This window comes from Notamacropus eugenii, chromosome 1 (genome assembly GCF_028372415.1).
Source record: "Notamacropus eugenii isolate mMacEug1 chromosome 1, mMacEug1.pri_v2, whole genome shotgun sequence".
Lineage (NCBI taxonomy): Eukaryota > Metazoa > Chordata > Mammalia > Diprotodontia > Macropodidae > Notamacropus > Notamacropus eugenii.
Window position 1 is genome coordinate 183,565,777 of NC_092872.1, and position 16,224 is coordinate 183,582,000.

Consider the following 16,224-nt stretch of genomic DNA (forward strand, 5'->3'; position numbering starts at 1 on the left):
TAGAATTGACTGAGTGAGCAAAACAGTGTATCTGCCCACCTCCAGCTCAGAGGTCTGCCTCCAAAACATCTGGTGGACAGTGGGAAAACTGGCAGGGTGTCCTCCAAAATCCTCTCATCCCTGGCAGGAAAGTCAGATTGGGAACAGGACAGTGGGGGTGGCTGGCAGTAACTGCTCTATGTAGATGTTGCTTTGGTTCAGTGGGTTTGAAGTTTTCCTTTTTTTTTTCTTTTCCTTTTAACATTATTATTCCATATGCTTTCCTGTCACCCATCTCTCCCCTAAGAGCAAACTGTGATCCTCAAGAATGCTTGAGTTGGGGGGCGGAGCCAAGATGGCGTAGTAGAAAGATCCACATACACATAGCTCCGAACCCACAACCCATAGAACAACTACAAAGAAGTAACTCACGGCGAATTCTGCACCCAGAGGCCACAGAACATTGGAGCGAGGGAGATTTCTGTTCCGGAGAGACCTGCAAACCTCTCGTAAAAGGTCCTTCGTGCTGCGGACTGGGCGCCGGGACTGGGAGCTGAGTACAGCCCTGCCGTGGCCGCGGCACCGAGAGGAACAGATCCGAGCGGGCTTCAGGGACGGGATCTCCAGCGGCCGCACAAGTACCTCCACCCACAGGTGACGGGGGTCGGTGAGAGAGTCCCTTTGGTGGGTCGAGGAGGGAGTGGGGTGCCCCCATGGCTCGGGCCCCCTCGGGAGACAGAAGCTGAGGGGCAGCGGCAGACCAGGGCTCCCCAAGCAGGCAGGAGCCTGGATCCATTGTTGAAGGTCTGTGCATAAACTCCCTGAGGGAACTGAGCCTGAGAGGCAGCCCTGCCCTCACCTGAGCATCTGAATTTAATCTCACACTGAATAGCAGCCCTGCCCCCGCCCAAAGCCCTGAGGCTGGAAGCAGCATTTGAATCTCAGACCCCAAACACTGGCTGGGAGGATCAGGAGGTGAGGTGGGTGTGAGGAAAATATTCAGAGGTCAAGTCACTGGCTGGGAAAATGCCCAGAAAAGGGAAAAGAAATAAGACTATAGAAGGTTACTTTCTTGGTGAACAGGCATTTCCTCCCTTTCTTTCTGATGAGGAAGAACAATGCTTACCATCAGGCAAAGACACAGAAATCAAGGCTTCTGTGTCTCAGCCCACTCAATGGGCTCAGGCCATGGAAGAGCTCAAAAAGAATTTTGAAAATCAAGTTAGAGAGGTGGAGGAAAAGCTGAGAAGAGAAATGAAAGACATGAAGTCAAAGCATGAACAGCAAATCAGCTCCCTGCTAAAGGAGACCCAAAAAAATGTTGAAGAAAATAACACCTTGAAAACTAGCCTAACTCAATTGGCAAAAGAGGTTCAAAAAGCCAATGAGGAGAAGAATGCTTTCAAAAGCAGAATTAGCCAAATGGAAAAGGAGATTCAAAAGCTCACTGAAGAAAATAGTTCTTTCAAAATTAGAATGGCACAGATGGAGGCTAAGGACTTTATGAGAAAGCAAGAAATCACAGAACAAAGCCAGAGGAATGGAAAAATGGAAGATAATGTGAAATATCTCATTGGAAAAACAACTGACCTGGAAAATAGATCCAGGAGAGACAATTTAAAAATTATGGGACTACCTGAAAGCCATGATCAAAAGAAGAGCCTAGACATCATCTTTCATGAAATTATCAATGAAAACTGCCCTGAGATTCTAGAGCCAGAGGGCAAAATAAATATTCAAGGAATCCACAGAACACCGCACGAAAGAGATCCAAAAAGAGAACCTCCTAGGAACATTGTGGCCAAATTCCAGAACTCCCAGGTGAAAGGGAAAATATTGCAAGCAGCTAGAAAGAAACAATTCAAGTATTGTGGAAATACAATCAGGATAACACAAGATCTAGCAGCTTCTACATTAAGGGATCGAAGGGCATGGAATAGGATATTCCAGAAGTCAAAGGAACTAGGACTAAAACCAAGAATCACCTACCCAGCAAAACTGAGTATAATACTTCAGGGGAAAAATTGGTCTTTCAATGAAATAGAGGATTTTCAAGCATTCTTGATGAAAAGACCAGAGCTGAAAAGAAAATTTGACTTCCAAACACAAGAATGAAGAGAACCATGAAAAGGTGAACAGCAAAGAGAAGTCATAAGGGACTTACTAAAGTTGAACTGTTTACATTCCTACATGGAAAGACAATATTTGTAACTCTTGAAACATTTCAGTATCTGGGTACTGGGTGGGATTACACACACACACATGCACACACGCACACACACATAGAGACAGAGTGCACAGAGTGAATTGAAGAGGATGGGATCATATCTTAAAAAAAATGAAATCAAGCAGTGAGAGAGAAAGATATTGGGAGGAGAAAGGGAGAATTGAATGGGGCAAATTATCTCTCATAAAAGAGGCAAGCAAAAGACTCATTAGTGGAGGGATAAAGAGGGGAGGTGAGAGAAAAACATGAAGTCTACTCTCATCACATTCCACTAAAGGAAAGAATAAAATGCACACTCATTTTGATAGGAAAACCTATCTCATAATACAGGAGAGTGGGGGACAGGGGCACAAGCAGGGTGGGGGGGAGGATGGAGGGGAGGGCATGGGGAGGAGAATGCAATCCGAGGCCGACACTCATGGGGAGGGAAAGGATCAAAAGAGAATAGAAGTAATGGGGGACAGGATAGGATGGAGGGAAATATAGTTAGTCCTATACAACACAACTATTATGGAAGTCATTTGCAAAACTACACAGATTTGGCCTATATTGAATTGCTTGCCTTCCAAAGGGAAGGGGTGGAGAGGGAGGGAGCTAAAGAAGTTGGAACTCAAAGTGTTAGGATCAACTGTAATGTTCTTACCACTAGGAAATAAGAAATACAGGTAAAGGGGTATAGAAAGCTATCTGGCCCTACAGGACAAAAGAGAAGACAGAGACAAGGGCAGAGAGGGATGATAGAAGAGAGAGCAGATTGGTCAGAGGGGCAATTAGAATGCTTGGCGTTTGGGGGGGGAGGGGAGAAAAGGGGAGAAAATTTGTAACCCAAAATTTTGTGAAAATGAATGTCAAAAGCTAAATAAAAAAAAAATGTCAAGAATGCTTGAGTTGGCTTTAAAATGATAAAAACACAAAGTTTTCAAAAGAAAAAATTAATGCTGTCTGTAGTCATATGAAAAAAATGCTCTAAATCACTATTGATTAGGGAAAGGTAAATCAAAACAACTAAGAGGGACCACCTCAAACCTAGCATCCCGGTAATCATTATTTACTGGTTTTGAGAAAAGGTCTGAGCTTCTAATGGCAGAGAGGTTGGTCATTATAAGTCTTGCAGAGGTCTTCCTACTTTCACTGTTCTTTTGACTTGTGTGACTACAGTCACTATAGTGACCAGTTGAGCTTTCAGAATAGTAGATTTGATTTGATTTATGGGATCACCATTGCTGCTAATTATGTGTGTAATCATGAGCAAGTTATTCATCCTTTTTATTCCTTATTTTTCTTTTCTGTAAAATGAAAGAATTGGATCACGTAGATTTCTCAAGGTTCCCTTCAGATCTAAAGTTCTCACTTCTCCCACACTGTACTTCTTGCCAGACCATTATAATATACTTCTTAGTGTTTTTAATTATCTTTTATACTTATTTGCCTTAACTACCATTCTAATTTATGTCGTTTTTTGGAGGTTAATAGTAATAACTTCCACTGCTATGTTGATTCATAGTGCCCAGCACGGGGTCATACTTTTCCTGAAAAAGTCACCATAGCTTTAACATTGGGCAAGTAATTTTACCACCTCAGTTTTCTTATCCGTAAAACTCTGGGGAGTTGGACTAAGGTTTCCAGGATCAGATACAAAGTGCCCTGTTTGGCCTTCAGAGCCTTTCCTAAACCAGCAATCGTCGCTCCCTCCTTTGCAGTCTTCATGTACTTTACTCCTTGTTCTGTGCTCTTCAGACCACTGACACCGGCTTCCCTGCAATTCCTCAACAAGACACTTCATCGTTTGGCTCTGGACATTTTATCTTGTCCCTATGCTTAGAATTCTTCCTCCGCATCTCTGCCTATTAACTTCTCTGGTTTCCTGTCTTCTACAAGAAGCCTCTGCAACTCTCCCCCCTTCATACGAATGCTTTCTGTCTTTTAGTTATTTCCTATTTTTCCTGTATATAACTTATTTGTATGTATTTATTGCCTTGTTTCCCTTATTAGATTTTAGGCTCTATTTTGCTTCTTTTTTTGTATCCCCAGTATTTTTAGCACAGTGCCTGGCACATAGTAGGTGCTTAATAAATGTTAATTGATTGACTCTCTTGGTTTCAGATTCCTCATCTGTAAAATGGGGATTATAATAGCCACGCAGTATCTGCCCTGTATGACTATTGGGAGGATTAAATGGGATAATGTTTGTAAAGTCTGACATAGATGTCAGGTCTTATTATTATATGTGGAAAATTAGTTCCTAATGCATGACAGCACAATATTAATTATCTGCTGAGTTAATGGCCATCACTGCTTTGCTAATTGCACAATCATGCACCCAAGCATGGAGCAGCAAGTGCTGTTTAGCAGTGGTAACTAAATGACTCTGTTTTCTGAGCCCACTTCTGGGGTAGTTACACTTTCCTGAATGCTCACAACTTGTACCCTAATTAGAGCTTGGAAAAATTACACTTGGAAAACCAAATAAGGAATTCATGTACCTTGGTTTTCTCCTATGGCATTGGGATCACAAACAAGCAAATATCATTCTTATGCCGCCAGTCACTGCCCTAGCTCTGGCAATCTAGCTCCATTATCTCTCACTCCTATCCCTCACCCTGGACAAGTCCCTGGCTAAGGAGCTGGCTGAAGAAAAATGACACCCCCCACCCTTGCCTTTCACAGGGGACTCAGATGACCCACAGTAAGAAGAAGCAAAACAAAGAGAATGTCCAGAGGGATGTGGGCCTTGTTGTCGAGAAAGTAGCTGACTCTCAGCAGACACTTCCAGCACAGGCCCAGGCTGTCCCTGTGACCTTGCTAGTTTCCGGAGGACAGATTAATGCTCAACTTTAAAATTTCCATGTTTAATGAAGCCTGTTTGGAAGTTTGATGGGGGTCACTTCCAATAAGGGGCATATGGGAAGTGTTGGACAACAATTTAGTTAAGTAAAACCTTTTAACTGTTGACGTTAATATGCAGCAGAAGTAATGGCTTAGCGGGATCTCAGAGCCAGAAGGAACCACAGAGGCCTCCCAGCACCATGCAACATGGCTTCCCTCTACACCCTACTAAACAAGTAGCCATCTGGTTTTGAATAAAAGAGGTAGAGTGGTGGGAGAGTGGATAGAGATCAAGACCTGCATTCAGGAAGATCTGAATTCAATTTTACCTCAGACACTTACTAACCCGTGTGACTCTTGGCAAGTTCCTTGGCTTCTGTCTGCCTGGTTTCCTCACTTGTAACATAACAGTACTTAACAAAGTGAGGGTAAAATGAAACATTGGTAAAGCAAATACCGCTAGGTGATGCAGAAGATAGAGTGCTGGGTTTGGAGTCAAGAAGACTCTTCTTTGTGATTTCAAATCTGACCGTAGACACATACTAGCTGTGTAACCCTAGGCAAGTCATGTAAGCCTGTTTGCTTCAGTTTTCCCATCCATAAAATGAACTGGAAAAGGGAATAGCAGACATTCCACACCAAGAAAACCCCAAATGGGGTGATGAAGTCAGACATGACTAAAAACGACTGAACAACAACTGCTTTTCTGCCACTTTTACCCATCATTACTGGTTCTACCTTTTGGGATCAAACAGAGCAAGTCAAATCTCTCTTCTGTGTGTTAGTCTTGAAATATTTGAGGGCAGGTATCATGTATGGTCTCAGTGAGCATGTTGCTATCTGAGGACTAGTCTAGGTAAGTATGGGCAGGATCATTACCAGTCGGTTAGCTCCTACATGTGAAACCTAAAAGAGACCTTTGAGACCATTAGATTCACCCTCTTCATTTTGCAGAAGAGAAACCTAAGGTTCAGAGAGACCAAGTTACATGCCCAAGGTTATATAGCTAGTTCTTGAAAGAGTTGGGATAGAAGGGCACTAAAATAATTACCAGAGGGGAAAAAAACCTCGCTCTAGGATGGGGCCAGAAAGAAGACTATATTTAGTGTCAACATCCTTGTTCCCAATCTGACCCATTCTGCTTATTTTATGTACCATTTTGCTTTTTCACTCTCATTCACAATTAGTGATTGATTATAATTGTTCACTATATAGGATAGCAACTCATGCAAACAGTATCAGAGAACATAGTAACTCCCCCCCCCCCCCACACACACGGCTGAGTAGGGCTATAGCCTGAGAATGAGGTCTTTGACTGATCTCTAGTGGCTTATCATTTGCCCTTTTTTCTGCTCAAAGACTTACTTATCCTGTGCTGATGGGCAATGGCCAGCTGAATGATTTGGGTCCCACATCTAAAGCCCTCATATGTTCTATGTTGGCAGCCCCTGAGCTATCCATTTCCCATTTTTGGAAGTTCTATAGTTATGGAACTTTTCCCCATTAAAGGCATTACTCAATTAAGTGCAACTCTCCCCAGTTTTTCCATCAAGAAGACTACTTGCACATGATGGTTGAAAAATTACAAGGCTGCATCATAAAAGACAAGTTGTCCCTACCCCAAGAATGGCAAAGTTTACAATTCCGCCCTCCAAATGTGTAGGGCTACAACTCTGTTGTGCAGCAGAATAACCGGTATGGGACATTTATGTGTGTCAATTATTTAATTGACTCACTGTCCTTGAGGTCTGTGTCTGTAGTTACTGTAACTCTCCCCGCCGCCCCCAACCCTGGCTTCTTTACTATGCCTATCAATTTACTCATTGTGAAATGGGAAAGGAAAAAATGGCTGACTCTGGCTTTTCTGGTATTATAAGTTGTAAGGAAATCATGGCCCAGTGACAGCTAGCCTTGATGTGTCAGAAAGACCAAGATTCAAGTCCCAATTCTGATGCGTGTTGGCTGTAAGAGGTACCATATTTAAAGTATCCTGGGCAAGTCACTTAACCTTTCACTACCCCAGAGAACCTATAAGCTGTAGACAAGGTGCCTATATGCATTTGTAGAGAAAGATTTTTCATTAAGGGTTCTCTGAACCCATGAAGCTCATATCCAAACTGCACTGTTACCATCTGCCAACAAAGGGAGTTGGAGGGAACTGTCAAGTTGCTCAGCAATTTTGATATGGCATGGAGATATCTTTCTGCATGAATAGGAGCTCATAAGTTTCCTATTAAACAGTACCAGACTCTTTCTGACATTACAGTATCATCATTGTTTATCCCCTACATGGGTCCACATGAGAAAAGACCCAGGCATTCACCATCACTCTGAACAGCCAACATATCACTATTATTATGCAGAGGAGACTCAAGTCCACTCCCACTCTTACACATTACTTGATATTCTCATGATCAGTGCCATATAACTCTATGTCTGATCATCTACTATTCACTCAGAAAAATGAATGAAAATCATTTAGTCTTTCTCTCTGTTATATGAAATACTACTATATAACCACTCTATAATAATACTCAAAAGTAGCTTGCATTAATTTTGCAAATATTCTCTATATATTTATGTAATGGGACACTAGCCAATGTGAGCCCTCGACTCAGGGCATGCACTGTGTACTCTGCTTGTTGCCAACCCATTTGAAGGCAGCTGGGGAGCCTGCTTCCAGAAAGACATGACTAGATTGGCAAAGAATTCTAAACACAATAACTTGAAGCCATGTACGAGCCTAAGACACTTGCTGATTTGGTTCCACAGAATCTGCAGAAGAGACACACAGAGAAAGAAGCAATAGATACATAACTCCTAAGCACAACCCTGATTTCCATTTTGCCTCCCTGGAGACTACTAGAATGGACCTGCTGAGGGGAATTGGGGTTTCTCTTAGTTTGAGCCAAGAGGTTATCTTGCTTCCGGTTGAAGAGCTAATTCATCTGTGTATATTTCCTAGTATATCTTTACCTGTAAACATCTCTAATTTCTGTTTGCTGCTTTGTTTGAATTAATGGATTTGCTTACTATTCACCAATTGTTATGGTCTTTTATTTAACCTGAAGGTGGGAAATACTCTATCATAGATGAAATTGTTTCCTTTTTCTTGGATTTGTGCTGATGACTTGACTGCAAACAGACTCTGGTTTGGACTCCTATTTCTGGACTTTTGGAAGTTCACTTTTCTACCCTTTCAAGGCTCACAAAATCATAACTCTTCTCTAATTCTCTTTGCTTAAGAGTAGACAAAATGGAGCTGAAAGCAACAGCGTGGCCATATACTCATGGGCACAAATAGTAGTGGCTCTGTTTAGAAGAGAAAGGCCAGAGACCTCTTTCCCTACCAGAAGCTTACCACAGTCCTTCCTTTTTCACTCTACCACACCCAGAATAGGAAGAGAAGGTACCTTGTCCAGTTAATGCCTTTGTTTTGACTCAGAAACCAGTTGGGATTTTCTATGTTCTTCAAGTATTAAAGGGGCTAGAAACAATGAGAATAGCTGTACATTCTTTGAAATGGAGATCTATGACAGGTCATCATGGCGTTCAAGAAGTTGACTCTCCTGCCTCTTCTGCATGGGGCAGCAGCAGCCAGAGCTCACTCCACATGTTGTGAGGATGGGGCTGCCATGTACATGCTGCTTCCTGAATTAAGCTGTAGTGTCTGGGAGGGTGAGGACTTTTGCTTTTGTTTTTCTATTCCTGGCACTCAGCATGGTTCCTGGCACATTATAGCTACCTTAAAAATGCAAGTGCTTTACATATATTATTTTTGAACTGTCTGGTTTTTGTTGTTATATCACAAGAACCCACCACAGTGTTTGGCATGTAATATGTGCTTAATAAATGCTTGTTCAATTATTAATTTTGTTGTTTATGACAACACTTTAACTTAGGTAGTATAGTTATACACATTTTAGTCATGGGGAAACTGGTACTCAGGGCAGAGAAGTGACTTTACCATAGATACTTAGTCAGTTGCTATTGGAAGAACTATCTCCCCTGACTCCCTTTCCATGATATTCGTAATACTATCACCCTAAGCTTCTCACTGAAATTTTCATATAAACTGTTAAAAGTAGTTTCTATACAGTACTTCGTCTCCAAAGCTAAAGCATCCCAATGTGATTATATTGTTTTTCAATTATGTCTGACTCTTCATGACACCATTTTGAATTTTCTTAGTAAAGATTCTGGAGTGGTTTGCCATTGTAACCGCCTGATAATTTTTTACAGATGAAGAACTGAGGCAAACAAGGTTAAATGACTTGCCCAAGGTCACAAAGCTAGTTAGTGTCTGAGTTCAGATTTGAACTCAGGAGGATGAGTCTTCCTGAATCCAGATCCAACATTCTATGTATTGTGACACCCAGCTGCCCAGGGTATCTTAGTATCCTAACATTATTATAGGTCCTTTGTGGAAGATTACATACAATGGCAGGAAGATATCTCTGAATATCCTTGGGGTAGGGGAAAAGAGGACAAAATGGGGTGGGGGGAAAGCCAAGATGGTGGAGAGAAGCCTGAAAGCTGCCTTAGCTTTCTCCATTTTCCCTCAGAACCAATATTAAATCAAGACTCTGAAAGAATTCTGGAGTAACAGAATCCATGAAAAGACAGAGGGAAACAATTTTCCAGTCCAAGATAACTTAAAAGGCCTTCAGGAAAGGTCTGGTTCACTTGGATAAAAGGGGAGCATATCTCCGCACAGGTGATGTTTGGGAAAGCCAGCAGGAGGCTCTTAGCCACAGCACAGGTCAGCAACTGAGGCCCCATGGTTCTGGTTCAGCGGACCAGTGGCACAGTAGAACAGCTTTGAGGCTTCTAGCCCCAGAACAGCAGAGAAATTGCCAGGCCCAGAACCCAGGGTACAACAGACCAGTAGGCCAGGCCACTCTAGCATAATGAGCAAGCTGGCAGCCCCAGAGGTCCTGGCACTGAAAGCCAGTGACCCAACTCCTGCTCCCAGTGCAAGAAACTTAGAACAGTGCCCCCATACCCCAGCCAAGTTCAACTTTTAAAAATGATAAAAACAAAAAAAGCTCCCCGGCAACAGAGAAGATAAAAACACAAATTCAGAAGTGGACAACAATGTTAAAATGCCTACATGGAAAGCCTCAAAGGAGAATGTGAATTGGTCTCAAGCCCAAAAAGTGTTCTTGGAAGAGCTCAAAAAGGATTTAATAATAAAGTAAGAGAGTTAGAAGAAAAAATAGAAAAAGAAATGAGGGTTATGCATGAGAAGTGTGAAAAAAATCAACAACTGGGAAAAGGAAGCACAAAAACTGACTAAAGAAAACAACTCCTTAAAAAGTAGAAATGGCTGAGTGGTAAGAAAATCCACTGAAGAAAACAACTCCTTTAAAAGTAGAATTGGCAAAATGGAAAAGGAAGTACAAAATCTAACTGAAGAAAATATGTGTTAAAAAGTTAGAATTGGTCATATGGAAGCTAATGATTATATAAGACATCAAGGATCAGTAAAACAAAATTAAAAAAATGAAAAAATAGAAGAAAATGTAAAATACCTCATTGGAAAAGCAACTGCTCTGAAAGATAGATGTGGGAAAGATAATTTAAGAATTATTGGAGTACTTGAAAGCCATATTAAAAAAAGAGGCTGGACAGCATCTTTCAAGAAATTTTCAAGGAAAATTGCCCTAATATCCTAGAAGAAGAGGGTAAAATCATAATTGAAAGAATCCATTAATCACCTTCTGAAAGAGATCCCCAAATTAAAAATCCAAGGAATAGTGTAGCCAAATTCCAGAACTATCCAGTCAGGGAAAAAATACTGCAAGCACAAGAAAGAAACAATTCAGATGTCAAGGAGTCATAGGATTACACAGTACTTGGCAGCTTCTACATTAAAGGATTAGAAGGCTTAGGATATGGTATTCTGGAAGGCAAAGGAGTTTACAACCAAGAATCAACTACTCAGCAAAACTGAGTACAAACCTTCAGGGAGACAAGATGGATATTCAATAAAATAGGGCACTTTTTTTTAAAAAAATTAATTTATTTTTAGTTTTCAGCATTCATTTCCACAAGATTTTGAGTTCCAAATTTTCTTCCCATCTCTTCCCTCCCTCCACCCCAAGATACTGTGCATTCTGATTACCTCTTCCCCCAATCTGCCCTCCCTTCTGTCACACCCCTCCCTTCCCTTGTTCCAGCCTCTCTCCTTTCTTGTAGGGCAAGACAGATTTCCATATCCCATTACCTGTATTTCTTATTTCCCAGTTGCATGTAAAAACAATTTTTAACATTTGTTTTTAAAACTTTGAGTTCCAACTTCTCTCCCTTCTTCCCTCCCCAGCCATCTGCACTGAGAAGGCAAGCAATTCAGTATAGGTTATACATGTGTAGTTATGCAAAAGACTTCCATAAAAGTCATGTTGTAAAAGACTATGTATATTTCCCTCCATGCTATCCTACCCTCATTTATTCTATACTCTCTTTTGATCTTGTCCCTCCCCCAAAATGTTTACTTCTAATTACTTCCTCCTTCCATTTGCCCTCCCTTCTATCATCCCCCTGCACACCTTACTTATCCCCTTCTCCCCTACTTTTCTGTAGTGTAAGACAGATTTTTATACCAAATTGGGTGTGCATGTTGTTCCCTCCTTAAGTGAAATGTGATGAGAGGAAGCTTCATATTTCCCTCTCATCTTTCTCCTCCCAATATATTCCTCTTTAACCCCTTAATTTTATTTTGTAGATATCATACTTTTTCCTATTCAACTCACCCTGTGCCTTCTGTCTATATGTATATAATCCCTCCAGCTACTCAAATACTGAGAAAAATCTCCAGTTACAAATATCTTTCCATGTAGGAATGTATGCACTTCAACTTTAGTAAGTGCCTCATGATTTCTCTTTCCTGCTTACCTTTTCATGCTTCTCTTGATTCTTGTGTCTGAATGTCAAATTTTCTATTCAGCTTTGGTATTTTCATCAAGAATGCTTGAAAGTCCTCTATTTCATTGAATAAGCATTTTTACCCTGGAGTATTATACTCAGTTTTGCTGGGTAGGTGACTCTTGGTTTTAATCCTAGTTCCTTTGACTCCTGGAATATCATGTTCCAAGCCCTTCATTCCCTTTACGTAGAAGCTGTTATCCTGATTGTATTTCCACAATAATTGAATTGTTTGTTTGTAACTGCTTGCAATGTTTTCTCCTTGACCTGGGAACTCTGGAATTTGGCTACAATATTCCTAGGAGTTTGTCTTTTCAGATCTCTTTCAGGAGGTAATCTGTAGATTCTTTCAATATTTATTTTACCCTCTGGTTCCAGAATATCAGGGCAGTTTTCCTTGATAATTTCGTGAAAGATGATGTCTAGACTCTTTTATTCATCATAACTTTCAGTTAGCTCCATTATTTTTAAATTGTCTCTCCTGGATCTATTTTCCAGGTCACTTGTTTTTCCAGTGAGATATTTCACAGTGCCTGCTATTTTTTCATTCTTCTGGTTTTGTTTTATAATTTCTTGATTTTTCATAAAGTCATTAGCTTCCACCTGCTCCATTCTAATCTTTAAGGAATTATTTTCTTCAGTGAGCTTTTGGATCTCCTTTTCCATCCGGCCAATTCTACCTTTTAGGGCATTCTTCTCCTCATTGGCTTTTTGGATCTCTTTTGCCATTTGCGTTAGTCTATTTTTTAAAGTGTTATTTTCTTTAGCGTTTTTTTTTTTGGTTCTCCTTTAGCAAACAGTTGACTCATTTTTCACAATTTTCTTGCATCACTCTCCTTTCTCTTCCCAATTTTTGTTGTATTTCTTACTTGGTTTTCAGAATCCTTTTTGAGCTCTTCCATGGCCTGAGACCAATTCATATTTTTCCTGGAGGCTTTGGATGGAGGAGCTTTGACTTTGTTTTCTTCTGTTTGCATGCTTTGTTCTTTCTTGTCACCAAAGTAAGATTCTATAGTCTGACTCTTTTCCCCATTTTTGCTCATTTCCCCAACCATTTACTTGACTTTTGAACTCTTTGTCAAGGTAGATCTGTGCTTCCAGTGGGGTGGGGTTATACTGTCAGTCACTCGATCCCCCAACAATCTGTGGGCCTAGAACTCCAGAAACAGTGACCACAGCTGCTCCTGTTGCTGCTCTGGCTGCCTCAGGTTCCTCCACCTCTCCCCCCTCTCACCCTGGGGCTGGGACCGGACCACTCTGCTCTCCTACACTGGTCCCACAGGCTTTTTCCACTGACCTTCCAATTTATTCTCACCGTTTTGGAGTCATGAAGACTGGTAACTATCACAGGTGTGAGAGATTCTTTCCCACTAAGGTCTGTTCAGGTCCCTTTTGTGCACTCATGGCCCACACTGGACTGAGCTCTGCTCCCAGCTTGGTGTGACAGACACTTCCCAGTGACATTTCACTCCTTCATTCTGTGGGTTCTGCTCCAGAATTTGTTTAGAGCCATATTTTACAGGTATTTGACTGGTCTTGGTGGGAGTGCTGTAGAAAATCCATACTGTTACTCTGCCATCTTGACTCTGCCCCCTCACAATAGGGCACTTTCAAGCTTTCTTGATGGAAACCAGAGCTATAAACAAAATTCAGTCTTCAGATATAAGACTCAAGAGAAGCATAAAAAGATAAACAGGAAAGAAACAAAAAAACACATTATGGTAATCAATAAAGTTAAACTTTTTACATCCCCACATCAGAAGATAATGCTTATAACTCTTAAGAACTGTATCTCTATTAGGACAGTTAGAAGGAGTATACTTAGAGGGTGTGGTATAAGTTGACTTTGATGTGATGATAAAAAAATTAAGGGGTAAAAAAGGATTATATTGGAAGAAGAGGAAAGTGGGAGGTAGAATGGGGTAAAATATATGAAGAGACATAAAACACTTATTACAGTAGAGGGAAAGGAAGGGGTGAGCATTGTTTGAATCTTACTCTCGTTGGTTTGGGCTCAGACGGAATAACAAACATGCTCAGCTGGGTAAAGAAATTGATCTTATGCTACAAGAAAGTAAGAGGGGAAGGGGTAAAGAAAATGGGAGAACTGATAGAAGGGAATCCAGATTGAGGGAGGTTGTGTTCAGAAACAAAATACTGGTGAGGAAGGACAAGGTGAAAGAAAAGAGAAAAATATAAATAGGGAAAATACAATGGAGGGAAATACATAGTTATCATAACTGTGAATGTGAATGGGATGAACTCTCCTATAAAGTAGAAATGAATAGCCAAATAGATTAAAAAACAGAGCATTACAATATGTTGTTTACAAGAAGCATGTTTAAAATAAGACAGAAACAGAGTTAAGGTAAAAGGCTGGAGCAGAATATATTATGCTTCAGCTGAAGTAAAAAAAAAAAATAAAGTCGGGGTAGTAATCCTGATCTCAGGCAAAGTAGAAGCAAAAATAGATTTAATTAGAAGAGTCAAGGAAGCTACATCTTACCAAAAGGTACTATAGACAGTGAAATTATATTAGTACTAAATATATATACCAAGAGCTATAGGGTCCAAATTCTTAGAGGAGAAGTTATATGAGTTAAGGAAGAAATAGACAACAAAACTGGACTAATTGGGGACCTCCCTCTGCCCCTTTCAGAACTAAATAAATTTAACCACAAAATAAGCAAGAAAAAAGTTAAGGAGGTAAATAGAATTTTAGAAAAGTTAGCTATGATAGACCTCTAGAGAAAAATAAATGGAGATAGAAGGAAATGTACCTTTTTCTCAGCAGTATGTGGCACCTACACAAAACTGACCCTGTATTAGGGCATAAAAACCTCACAATCAAATACACAAAGACAGAAATATTAAATGCATCCTTTTCAGATCATGATGGAATAAAAATGAGATATAATAAAGAATTCTAAAGATTGAGTGGGTCAACCAATAAATCATAAAAGCAATAATTTCATCTAAGAGAATGACAATAATGAGACAACATACCAAAATTTATGGGATGCAGCCAAAGCTTACATGAATAAAATAGAGTAAGAGCAGATCAATGAGTGAATTGGGTATGCAATTAAAAAACCTAGAAAAAGAACAAATTAAAAATACACAATTAAATACTAGATCAGAAATTCTGAAAATCAAAGGAGAAATTAATAAAATTGAAAGTAAAAAAAATCCTCTTGAACTAATAAACATAAGAGCAAGTTTCATGAAGAAAAACAATAAAATAAATCAACTTTTGGTTAATTTGATTTTAAAAAAAATAAAACCAAGTTAACAGTATCAAAAATAAAAGGGTGAATTCACCACCATTGAAGAAGAAGTTGAAACAAAAATTAGGAGTTAATTTGCCCAATTCTATGCCAGTAAATCCTCCCAGGTTAATAGAAGAGGAAGTAAAGTACCTAAATAACCTGGCAAAACAAAATTTTAAAGATCCCAAGAAATGTCTCTTCCTTCACCTTAGAAATCCAGAAATCTTCCATTTCCTCCCTATCTCAAAAAAGGATCTGAAATTGATTCAGACTGTTTTGTTTTAACTATTTCTGGCTTTATTATACATGACTATATGTACTCTACATTCTAACCAAATGGCTTGTCACTCCTCATGTTCTATATTTCCTCTCCTTTTACAATACCTTTGCATAGGCTGTCCTCTGCACCCCTTTAATCCAGCAATAAGAAATTAGATAGCTTAAGTATTCTTTTTTTGAGAAATCAGTTTGCTAAGCAAGTGGCTCAACTGAGCAGTTCACTAGGCATTGGGGATGATGAGGGCCTGTCAGCGTCCCACTGTCTGTTCTTGGAATCAGCCTAAGAATCGTTGCTGGCAAACATTTTGCTCTGGAAGATCTGGTCATTAGGGGCTTTGGAGTTAGGTTCATTTTGGGTGGTCCAAGGGTGTGTTGGAGACAGCTTAAATCAAAGAACTGATTATTAAATTTTCAGTCTGAGCATTCACACCTTGAGATTCACCAAATCAGGGCTTGATTTATTGTGTTATAGACTGTCTAGACTTAAGAAGTGCTAATTATACACATTACATTTAAAAGTGTGTTCATATGTGTAAAAATAAATTCTGGAGAACTGGTTGCTAAACATTTATCAGCATACCCCTGGGGTTCCTGCCCTGCCAAAGTTTTACTTTTTCATGTAGGGATAGCATTAACCTTAGGAAGAATAAGGCCTAACTTTGTGTATAATTTCAGGGAGCCCTGTGGAAGGCACTACCACCCTGGAAGATGTCCTCT

The 16,224-nt window shown here is 40.1% G+C and overlaps 1 protein-coding gene and 1 pseudogene across 2 annotated transcripts in view; one reads left to right on the plus strand and one right to left on the minus strand.

The window, feature by feature from the left end:
- The window catches only part of LOC140529163 (large ribosomal subunit protein eL24-like), a 42,925-nt pseudogene extending 38,936 nt beyond the window's left edge, over positions 1-3,989 (minus strand).
- The window catches only part of SORCS3 (sortilin related VPS10 domain containing receptor 3), a 676,074-nt gene that overhangs the window by 284,112 nt on the left and 375,738 nt on the right, over positions 1-16,224 (plus strand). The gene's annotated exons all lie outside the window — the stretch shown is intronic.